The following is a 9976-nucleotide window of genomic DNA, read 5'->3' as shown; positions in this document are numbered from 1 at the left end:
ATTTTAACTAACATGTACTAAATTATTTATTAGGAACATACACTGGGGCAGACGGTTTTTTTTCTTCATTTCCTTGCATTCAGTCCCCTTGCTGTGCTTCAGCCTGTGAAGTTGAGATACTGGTTGCAGGATCTTGACACAGCTAGCCTGATTGTCTGCAGGCTAACAGAAACTAGCTTCCAAATTCCAGTATCCAGGCAATCTCCTCTGTTAAGCAACAGCCAATCTGTATGACATTCATTAAAGTCACTGGAACTGGGCAGTTGCACGCTACAATATTACATAGTATTGCATAGAATGTACGGCACAGAATCAGGCCATTGGGCCCAACTGGTCCATGCCAGTGTTTATGCTCCATACAAGCCCCCTCTCACCCCCTCACCACCCTCCCCCCCCCGCCAATCTTCACTTAACTCTATCAGCGTAACCTTCTATTCCTTTCTCCCTCATGTGTTTATCCAGCTTCAAATGCATCTTATTCTAGTCACCTTAACCAATCCTTATGGTAGCAAGTTCCACATTCTAACCACTCTCTGGGTAAAGGAGTTTCCCTATTGGAATATTTGTTTCTATCTTATATTTATGGCCCCTAGTTTTCTCCCCCACAAGTAGAAACAGTTTCTCTAAGTCTACCCGATAATACAAGGGATGTTTCATAGGGGGAATAATGAGTACAGGTAGATGGCTCCAGACACCTATATTAACTTGGATGACAATCACCTTCAAACTTCCCAGCTTTTTCACAACCTCTCCCAGCTTGTTCTTGGCCCCTTCCACCTTTTACTTGCTGAATCCACGTCGTAGCTACGGTCCCAATAGTAATCTACGCCTGCTTGTACTCACTCGCCAGCTGCCACTCACAGTAATGGTTTCTTTCAGTGATGGTGCATCAGGAGGAGAAGGGAAAAATGTTCTCCCTAAACTTTGCATGGATTGTTTATTTTAATGAGTATGGTAAATATCAACTGCCATTTAAGAAAATAATTCTTAGCTGCGGTTGTTTAAATTTGCCTCCTTACACCTTGGGCTGAGTGTACAATCTTCGCATCTAGGACTCGATTCAATTCAACTCAAGAAAAGCAGAAGCTCCAGGACTTAAAGTGAGCCTGCCACTTTAAATCCTGATCTATTTTCTGTTTTAATCTCATCCTTCTGAATTTGTCTGCATTATTTATTTGTTAATAATACAGTAAATTAACAAATAAAAGGGCATGACTGCACTTACGTTTATCCTCCCACCTCTTCAACTCACCACTGGCAGCAAAACCTTCAGCTACCTCAGCTCCCCTCTCTGGTACTCTCTCCCTACATCCCTCCACTTGTCCTTTAACAAGTTTCTCAAAAGCCACCTTTCTGACTGAGTTTTTGGTTACCATTCCTAATCGCTCCCTCCGACTCTCGGTGCCTCTTCCTCTATTCTTTTATTCCATTTGTGAAGCATCTTAGAATATTGTTCTCATTAAAGACCCTATTCTTGTGTGAGTCAGTGGCTTGATGTATTTATTGGACAGTGTATTTCCTATTTGGGAAAATGGTACCTGGTCAACTCATCAACTGCCACCTGACATAGAAAAGACAAGATAGGCCATCACTAAGTTACTTCTCCCTTGACAACAGCAGCCATTTTGTCTCTCTCTGAATTCTCCAGATGGTACCTTTTCAGATTTTTTTGGACAAACTGCAGTAAAAAGGCTTTGAGGACAGGTACCTTGGGAAATGCGACAAAAAGTTGTATTAAGCCATAATTCGTTCCAAATGTCACTGAAATTGATGAATAAATGCTTAGAATCTGACATTATCAACACAGGGCTTATTCAGTCAACTGCACTCAATAACATAAACATTTTTGAATGGGTCATATAATTTTCCAGCAGGAAGGGCTGAAATTCCTATTTTTCAGAAACAATCTTTTTTTTTTGTTCTGACAAAATTGAGGGAATGCACCTTCTTGAAATCTGTGGTTCCTGAGAAAGAGATCGCACTAGTGGCCATGTCCATCAGCCAACCATGACACAGCTACACTTAACATTTATCAAGCAGCTAATGAGTCATTCAAGCTGCACACATGAATATCAAAAACTTTGCTCATCCATGTGTGCGGTCCACATTTGCAGCAGAAAAATGGCAGAACACGAGTCTACCCCCAAGGCACTGTGAGATACATTTTATAACTCAGTGTTCCCGACGCAGAGCTTCACATGACAGGAATTTCAGTGCAGCGGTCAGCGCATTCAATCCATGACCTGCGGGATTTTCTGTCCATTCAAAGCCGCAGGATTACTAAGTCTTAAAGTTTAGCTCCGCATGTGGGAGTCCTGACTTTCCTGCTAAAGAATTGTTTGAAGTTCATTTCGGACACTGGAAGAAGTTTCTACATGGCAACCTCATCAAACTATTTTCATGTACTCCATTAGTTTGGAATTTTTATTTTTTAAACTGCACAATTAATTTTGCAGCAAAATAAAACTGTCATGTCTGTTTTGTTTAATCAATGATGTTAGCTTTAAAATATTATGGCGCAGTTACACGATAAAACAAAAATAACTTGCTGAAATCTTAAAGCTTGATAGATTCCCCTTAGTAAACCCATGTCAGTTGTGGCTCAGTGGTAACACTCCTTGCCTTTTAGTCACAAGGTTGTGGGCTCCAGTCCCACTCCAGAGACATGAGTGTAAAAATCTGGGCTGACACTTCAATGCAATACTGAGGAAATGCTGCATTGTCAGATGTGTTGTCTTTTGGATGAAATGTTATGCTGATGTCCGCCCTCTCAGGTTAATGTAAAAGATCCCATGGCACTATTTCGAAGACAAGCAGGGGAGTTCTCCCCATTGTCCGAGCCGATGTTTATCTCTCAATCAACATTACTAAAACAGATTGGGCAGCATTTTAGCACCTGCTATTGGATGCGTTCCTGGCGGGGGGCCCCGAAAATCGGGAAATCCTGGAGCGGGACCGGAGCCCGCCCCGAACCCGCGCACTTCCGGGTTCCCCACTGATGCGCCGGCGTGCGCGCGCAGCCCCCGCTGGTGGGAATCCCGCAGGCAATTAAAGCCAGCGGGATGCCACTTGAACGTATTTATTTTGCTTGTTCAGGTCATTAACTGACCTGATTAAGGGATTATGTGAGGAGGGGTGGGATTTTAAAGCAAACTGGGACTGTTTCCCACACTGGGGGAAACACTCCCAGTTCAAATAGACCTGTTGCAGCTGTCAACCTGTGGCAGCTGCAAAGGTCCATTTGACAGGTGGTGGGGGGGGTGGAGACCATCACTCATTGCAGGAGGCCACTCTGTCACTTGGGACAAAGTTTGGCCTCCACCACCATCCTCCTGACAATCAAAGTCACCAACTTGCACACTTACCCCGGGGTCCAGAGACATTTACCTACCTTGCGGACCCCCTCAGATGGACATCTTCTGGATGGGGGCCGCCGTAGCTGCAGTCATTACCTCCTCGGAGGGCGAACAGCATCACCAGCCTCACCAGCCTCGCCATCCACTCCATCCACCTCTGACACGTGGAGCTCCACAACAGAGCGCTGTGACACATCCACCTGTACAGCGGGAGGGAGGGCAACCGCAGAGAGAGATGCATCGCAGAGGGCACTACCCTCGCCACAGGGTCTACAGACCGAGGCTCAGCTTCCTGGACCTCTCTGAGCAGCAGTGCACACGGAGGCTCAGAGTCACTCGACATGTAGTCATGGACATCTGCAGCCTCCTTCATGCCAAGCTGCTCCCGGCTGGCCCGAGCACCATCTTCTTACCTGTCGCTGTCAAAGTCACCACAGCCCTCAACAACTTCTCCTCCGCATCCTTCCAGGGTGCAACCGGGGACATCGCCGACGTCTCTCAGCCGTCTGCACAAAAGAGCCCTGCAAATACACCTACAACCACTCTGCAGTGACACAATGGGTGGCATCAGTTGTGGGTCTTCATAGTGATCCTCAGGAAAGGGCATTATTGCACAAACCAGACAAGATTCGCGAGGACATGGCAGTAGTGGTGCCAATATAATATGTGATGTGAGTTGCTCAGAAATTAAATCTAAGTAACAACCATGACAAACCCTCAAACACCCTTGTGCATCCCCTTCATGCTCACGACACGTTTGCCTTACGCTGCCTACTGCACATATGTGATGCATTCCCTGTGGCTGCAGCACAGGTGGTGGCAGGTTGAGTGAGGCTGACCGTGAAAGAGATGCACGAGAGGGTGAGTATGAGATAGAGCCATGAGATTGTATGAGGATTGGGTTGAATGGTAGTGGCAGGATGAGTACTGGCGAGGTGAGTAGGTGCAGGTAAGATGAGGATGAGGTTTGAGTGGGTGTGAGGGGTGATGTGACAGAGTAGTGTTGGCAGTGCAGAAGGAGATGTGGGGTGGGGACGGTGATGTGACAGACGGAATGTAGGGGAAAGAGTAAGTGTACTCACTTCGGCTGACCTACTGAGGTCATTGGAGCGCCTCCTGCACTGTATGCAGGTGGGCGATATGTTGGTGGTGCAGGTGACCTCCTCTGCCACCTCGAGCCATGCCTTCCTGGTGGCAGAGGCAGGCCGCTTCCTCCCGTCCGCCGGGGGGAAGATCTCTGTCCTCCCCCTCCTCCTCATCCCATGTATTGATACCTGGAGTGAGGCATCATTAAACTGGGAGCAGCCTTCCCCCTGGGCTGCTCCATGCTGTAATTTTTGCTATTTGTTGCAGCATCTGTCAGTGGAGGACTGCCCCTTTAAATAGAGCTCCTCCAGCTGACAGATCTTACTGCGCATGCGCAGCCCGCCCGACGCGCAGATCAGCAGTGGGGAACCCGGAAGAGCAGGTAAGTGGATCCAATTGGGCTACGATCGCGCGGGTAGCTGACTGATTTCGCCGGGCGCGATAGCCCCCCCACCAAGAACCCGCAGCCCTGGTAACATCGGGCCCATTATCTGGTCATTATCACATTGCTGTTTGTGAGACCTTGCTGTGTGCAAATTGGCTGCCTCATTTCCAACATTACAACAGTGAATACACTTCACAAGTTCTTCATTGGCTGTAAAGTGCTTTGGGATGTCCTGAGGTTGTGAAAGGCGCTATATAAATGCAAGTTATTTCTTCTTTGTTAAACGGATGCTCTTTGTTGTTGACTATACCTTGTCTGCAGTAAACGTCCTCCAGTTGTGTATATCATGCTGCCGTGTGGAGATCAGACTTCAAAATATTGACCACTTTCAAATCATGAAGAATTTGTTTCATGAGAAGAAGTTATGTGAACGAGAATTTGTTTGGGTAGCACACCAGAGGTTTTCACCCTCTCTACATGCTTCAGCAGATTTTCCAGCTGAAAGAATTGGTCCGCACCAGTGCAAAATAAGGATCTGAGGCCAGAACATCAGGTAGGGATCCATTTCACTAGGTCCTCAGTCCATTCCCAATGTATGTTTTCTCTGGTAAGATTTAAGAGCTGCAGCTGCCCTGATGTTCTGCTTCCCCTCATCCCCATTCAGCGAGCACTAAACGTCAGGTCCAATCTAAGCTGGGAATTTACTATGAATATTTAATTAATGTCAGCATTAACTGGGTCGAGAACCAGAGGACACAGAATTGAAGTGATTGGCTAAAGAACCAAAGGCGACATGAGGAAAAACTTTTTTACGCAGTGAGTTGTTATGATCTGGAATGCGCTGCCTGAAAGGGTGGTGGAAGCAGATTCAATCATGGCTTCCAAAAAAGAATTGGATAAATACTTGAATGGAAAAAATTTGCAGGGCTACGGGGAAAGAGAGGGGGAATGGGACTAACTGGATTGCTCTTACAAAGAGCTGGCACGGACTCGATGGGCTGAATGGCCTCCTTCTGTGCTGTAACCATCCTATGATTCTATGAACACCGCAAGATTTGAAGGAATTCGCTGTGCTCAGTTCACACAAGATAAAAAAATACTTTAACAGAAAATCTGTCTTGTAATGTTTCCATTTTCATCTGGTAACTTTTGAACAGTGCAGGGTATATTTTGCATGGTTTTCATGATTAAAGGATCAGCCAGAACTCATAACATAGTAGAAATGCAGAAGAATGATGTCTCGCTTTGTCTCTTATTCTAGTTTTGCCATTAGGGTCTTACATCTTTTATTTTTAAGTCCTCATTAGGATTTACCATCTCCAATTGACATGCTATATCGAACCACCAAATATAGTGTTAAGACATTGCTATTTTGGTGCACTGAAGATTGAACCTCTGGATAAATTAACTGATCCCACCATCCCAGTGGAGAGCTGTGCTCAAAGAGGGTGCAGGTGAGAGAATTGGCATTACAGTGCTGTAACCCTATCTCCAGGGCATGCTCCCACTGAGTGTGCTCCCCATAGAGAGCTCAAGATCAAGGAATTTACACTCGTTTTGTCTGGCATCAGTGCAGCAACGCAATTTTAGTGAGAAAGTCACTGTGAATACAAAATGGGATCAATCCCAATGGTTTTAGTTTAAACACAGTTGCGGAGTATAAGGTATATATTTACTTAAGTACCAGCTTGGTTCTGTGGTCGCACTCTCACCTTTGAGTCAGAAGACTGTGGGTTCAAGCTCCACTTCAGGATTGAATCACATAATCTAGATTGACACTTCAGTGCAGTGAGGGAGTGCTGAACTATCAGAAGTACTGTCTTTTGGGTGAACGTTAAACTTAGACCTTGTCTGTCTGCAAGTAATCCATTGGCACTTTATTGAGGAAGGACAGGTAGCTGGCCAGAAATTGGCCATTGGGCCTCATTAACATTATTTGGGTGAGCTGCCAGCCCAAAACAGGCATTGGGCTCCTCTTTAGCACAAGCAAGGGGCCTAAACCTGTTTAAGGCGGCTGCTCCAGACGCCTGAAAAATGGACCGACCCAATATCGGGTCAGACGTCTTTCAGGAATCCTTGGGGTTCAGGACATTGGTCCCCAAAATTGGTTGTTCAATCCATTTTACGTTTATAAAACAGGTGCAGCATGGTCCAAATGCTACCCCTGCTATTTTCATCAAATTGCTCAACACAATATGATGGCCCTGATTTTAACTGGGGCGTCAGTTTTCGGTAAGTGAGCTTTGATTTCAGTTCAAAAACAGACCTGATTTGATACCATTACACACCAGCTTCTCAGCCTAATACCAATACAAGTAATCATCTTTGCTGTGTTACAAACTGGAACTGGAATATGTTGGGGAAGCATGTGATAGAATTCTTGCAAAAGTTATTTTGCAATGACATTAGTTGTCCCATATTTTGTCGGTGCATCCAATAACTGGGCTACTGAATGGGTTTAAATTATTTTTACAGAAGGCCTTCTGTTGTCCAAAAGAAATTAAGAATGCCTAGATTTTTAAAACTAATATAAAGTTATTTTAAGTTAAACTAAAGCATAACTCCTGTAACTAATTAATGCATTTTGTGACTGTTCCTTCCTGCATCATCAACAGAATGTCATCACATCACATTTAAAAAGTACTTGGATATGCACTTGAAGTGCCGTAAACTGCAAGGCTATGGACCAAGTGCTGGAAAGTGGGATTAGGCTAGCTGGCTCATTTTCGGCCGGCATGGACATGGTGCACCAAATGGCCTCCTTCTGTGCCGTAAATTTTCTTTGATTCTATGAATGGCTACCTTGGTCTAATTTGCCTATTTAAACTGTAGTGCACGTAACTGTAAAGTGACGATTTCCGTTATAGAGAAAAATATATGTATAATTTTAGCACAGAGTCTGTGCCAACACTATTAACCTCTATACAATAAAGTCCACATTGTTTATTGTCTTGAAATTGCTCGAGTCTATAGGGGCCTATTCATTTTATGTTAATTTGATTTGGGGTTTACTCATTTCTACTGAACAGATTCCCAGTTAAATTATAAAACTGTACTGTTAATGCAGGTAAGTAGTAAATTATGGGTAACCTATACAGGACTGAGGCATTCTGCCCAAAAAAAAAACTGACTTCTGATGAGAAAAAAAATTAAAAAGACCTTGGATTGCGGTTTTATTTTATTTTCAGACTGTGTGTGTGAATTTAGCAGCTTACAGTAAAAGCAGTGTTCCAGTATTCTGGAAAAAAAACTGGTAGCCTTAGGCAGTAATTCCAAGAGGAATAGTCTGTGACTTGGCAAACTTAATTCTTCTCTGTCTATATTCCAGTGCTTTATGGAGCCAGCCTAAGACTCAGGTGCGGTCTACCATTTCCGGTCCTTTTGGCTGTGCCCTCAAGTGTGGACAGGAGTTATCAGTACGGATGTCTGGATGTAACCCACACAGGGCCTTTGAAGAGTAGGAGTTCAAATGCATTGGGCTGGCGAGGTGACAATATAGTCTTGTCTTATCTCGCCACACCACTGCCTCCTGTGTTGGCTCAGGCAAGAACTGCACAGTGTTAAGAACTTGAACCAATCTCTGTGATAACAAAGAGTTCTTTAATTGCTTTTTACAGTGCAAGGGATCACTGTGAGCAGGCGGCGTTATCTGCTTTTCTGGTAAACAGCATTGCATTAGAGAGCGAGGAAACTGTTTTTCTAGCTGCTAACAGAAAATGACTGGGACAAAACTCTCCTGGTTAAAAAAAACAATTACTGGATCACCACATTGTGGATCTCAATCTCACGAAGGCTTGCTCACATTTTGGATTATTTTTCCACATTTAAATATACGTTTTTTTTTAGGTTCCTCTACTTGGGAATACACCTGTCCCAGCACTGAATGACTCTCTTCCTTAATACCACGATGAATACATGATTTGTTTGATCGTGCCTTCCACATTTCATGCAAACTAAAATGGTGCATTTCCACCTCAACAACGGAAGCAGCTGAAATACATCAATTCCACTGGCATCTTTCCAGAATGCCTGCGGGTTTTTTATCTTTTCCCAGTCGATATGGTTTATGTTTTATCTTTAACATGAACTGGAAGATTTATACTCATGGACAGTGGTAGAATGAACAAATCTCTATGAGTTGATTTGACAGTCCAAGGAGCATGGAGACCGCATGCACTGAAGCTGTTACTTTGTACTGAATCTCAGTACAAATAGCCAAAGTCCATCAGATCGCAGAGCCACAGGGAAATCAGTCCACTGAAGAAATAGAAGACAAACCTAACTATCTCCTGTTAATTGTATCCATGTGATTTATATCAATTAGTGTTAATTGTATTCAGGTGGTGTGTATCATTTGGGGCTCCCATGTATCCATATATAAGAGAGCTTATCTTGGGTATGGTGTGTGTAATGTGGAGATCTGTGAATAAAGGCTGGAAAGCAGCTTAAGACCAGGCTCTGGTAGTCTATTCTTCACCACTGTGCTATCCAGCTTATAACATCTCCAACCCTGGTCACTGGAAGGACTGCTGAGTGCAGCTGTGACATCATAGGGTTTTGCATCGAGTTGAAGCAGAAGAACCTTTCCTGTACTGTTCATATGGGCAGCTTGCCCACATTAAGATAGCTGTAGTATTTCAATAGTACTATTTAAAAATAAGTATTTTCATCCTCATCCACAATCCCTCCATAGCCTCACTCCACCATACTTCTGCAATCTCTTCCAGCCCTATATCCTCTCCCATGCCCTCTGGTGTTCTGTCCCTGATCTGTGAGCTGTCCCTTTGCTCCACTTCACTACTCACAGTGAAGCCTTCAGCCACTTGATCCAACTTTCTGGAACTGCCTCCCTCCACCTCATCTTTTCGACCCGGTCGTTTATCATCCCTCTTAACCTCAGTGTCCATTCTATTTTAACTCAGTGAAGTAAATTAGGGTTTTTTTTCTGCATTATATCTGTTATATAAATGCAAGCTATTGTTATTAAAGTAGTTTGAGATGCTGCTGAGAGATGTGATGAGCATGATACAAATACAAATCTTTCTGATTAAAGGGGAATTACTTTACAGTTGTTAATTAAGTCCGGACAGGCAGATTCACGATCTTGGGGGTGGCGATGTGCTTAATGCAATAAGAGAAAGCTAAAATT

The sequence above is a fragment of the Heptranchias perlo genome, chromosome 23 (assembly GCF_035084215.1).
Source record: "Heptranchias perlo isolate sHepPer1 chromosome 23, sHepPer1.hap1, whole genome shotgun sequence".
NCBI lineage: Eukaryota > Metazoa > Chordata > Chondrichthyes > Hexanchiformes > Hexanchidae > Heptranchias > Heptranchias perlo.
This window is presented reverse-complemented; position numbering follows the sequence as displayed.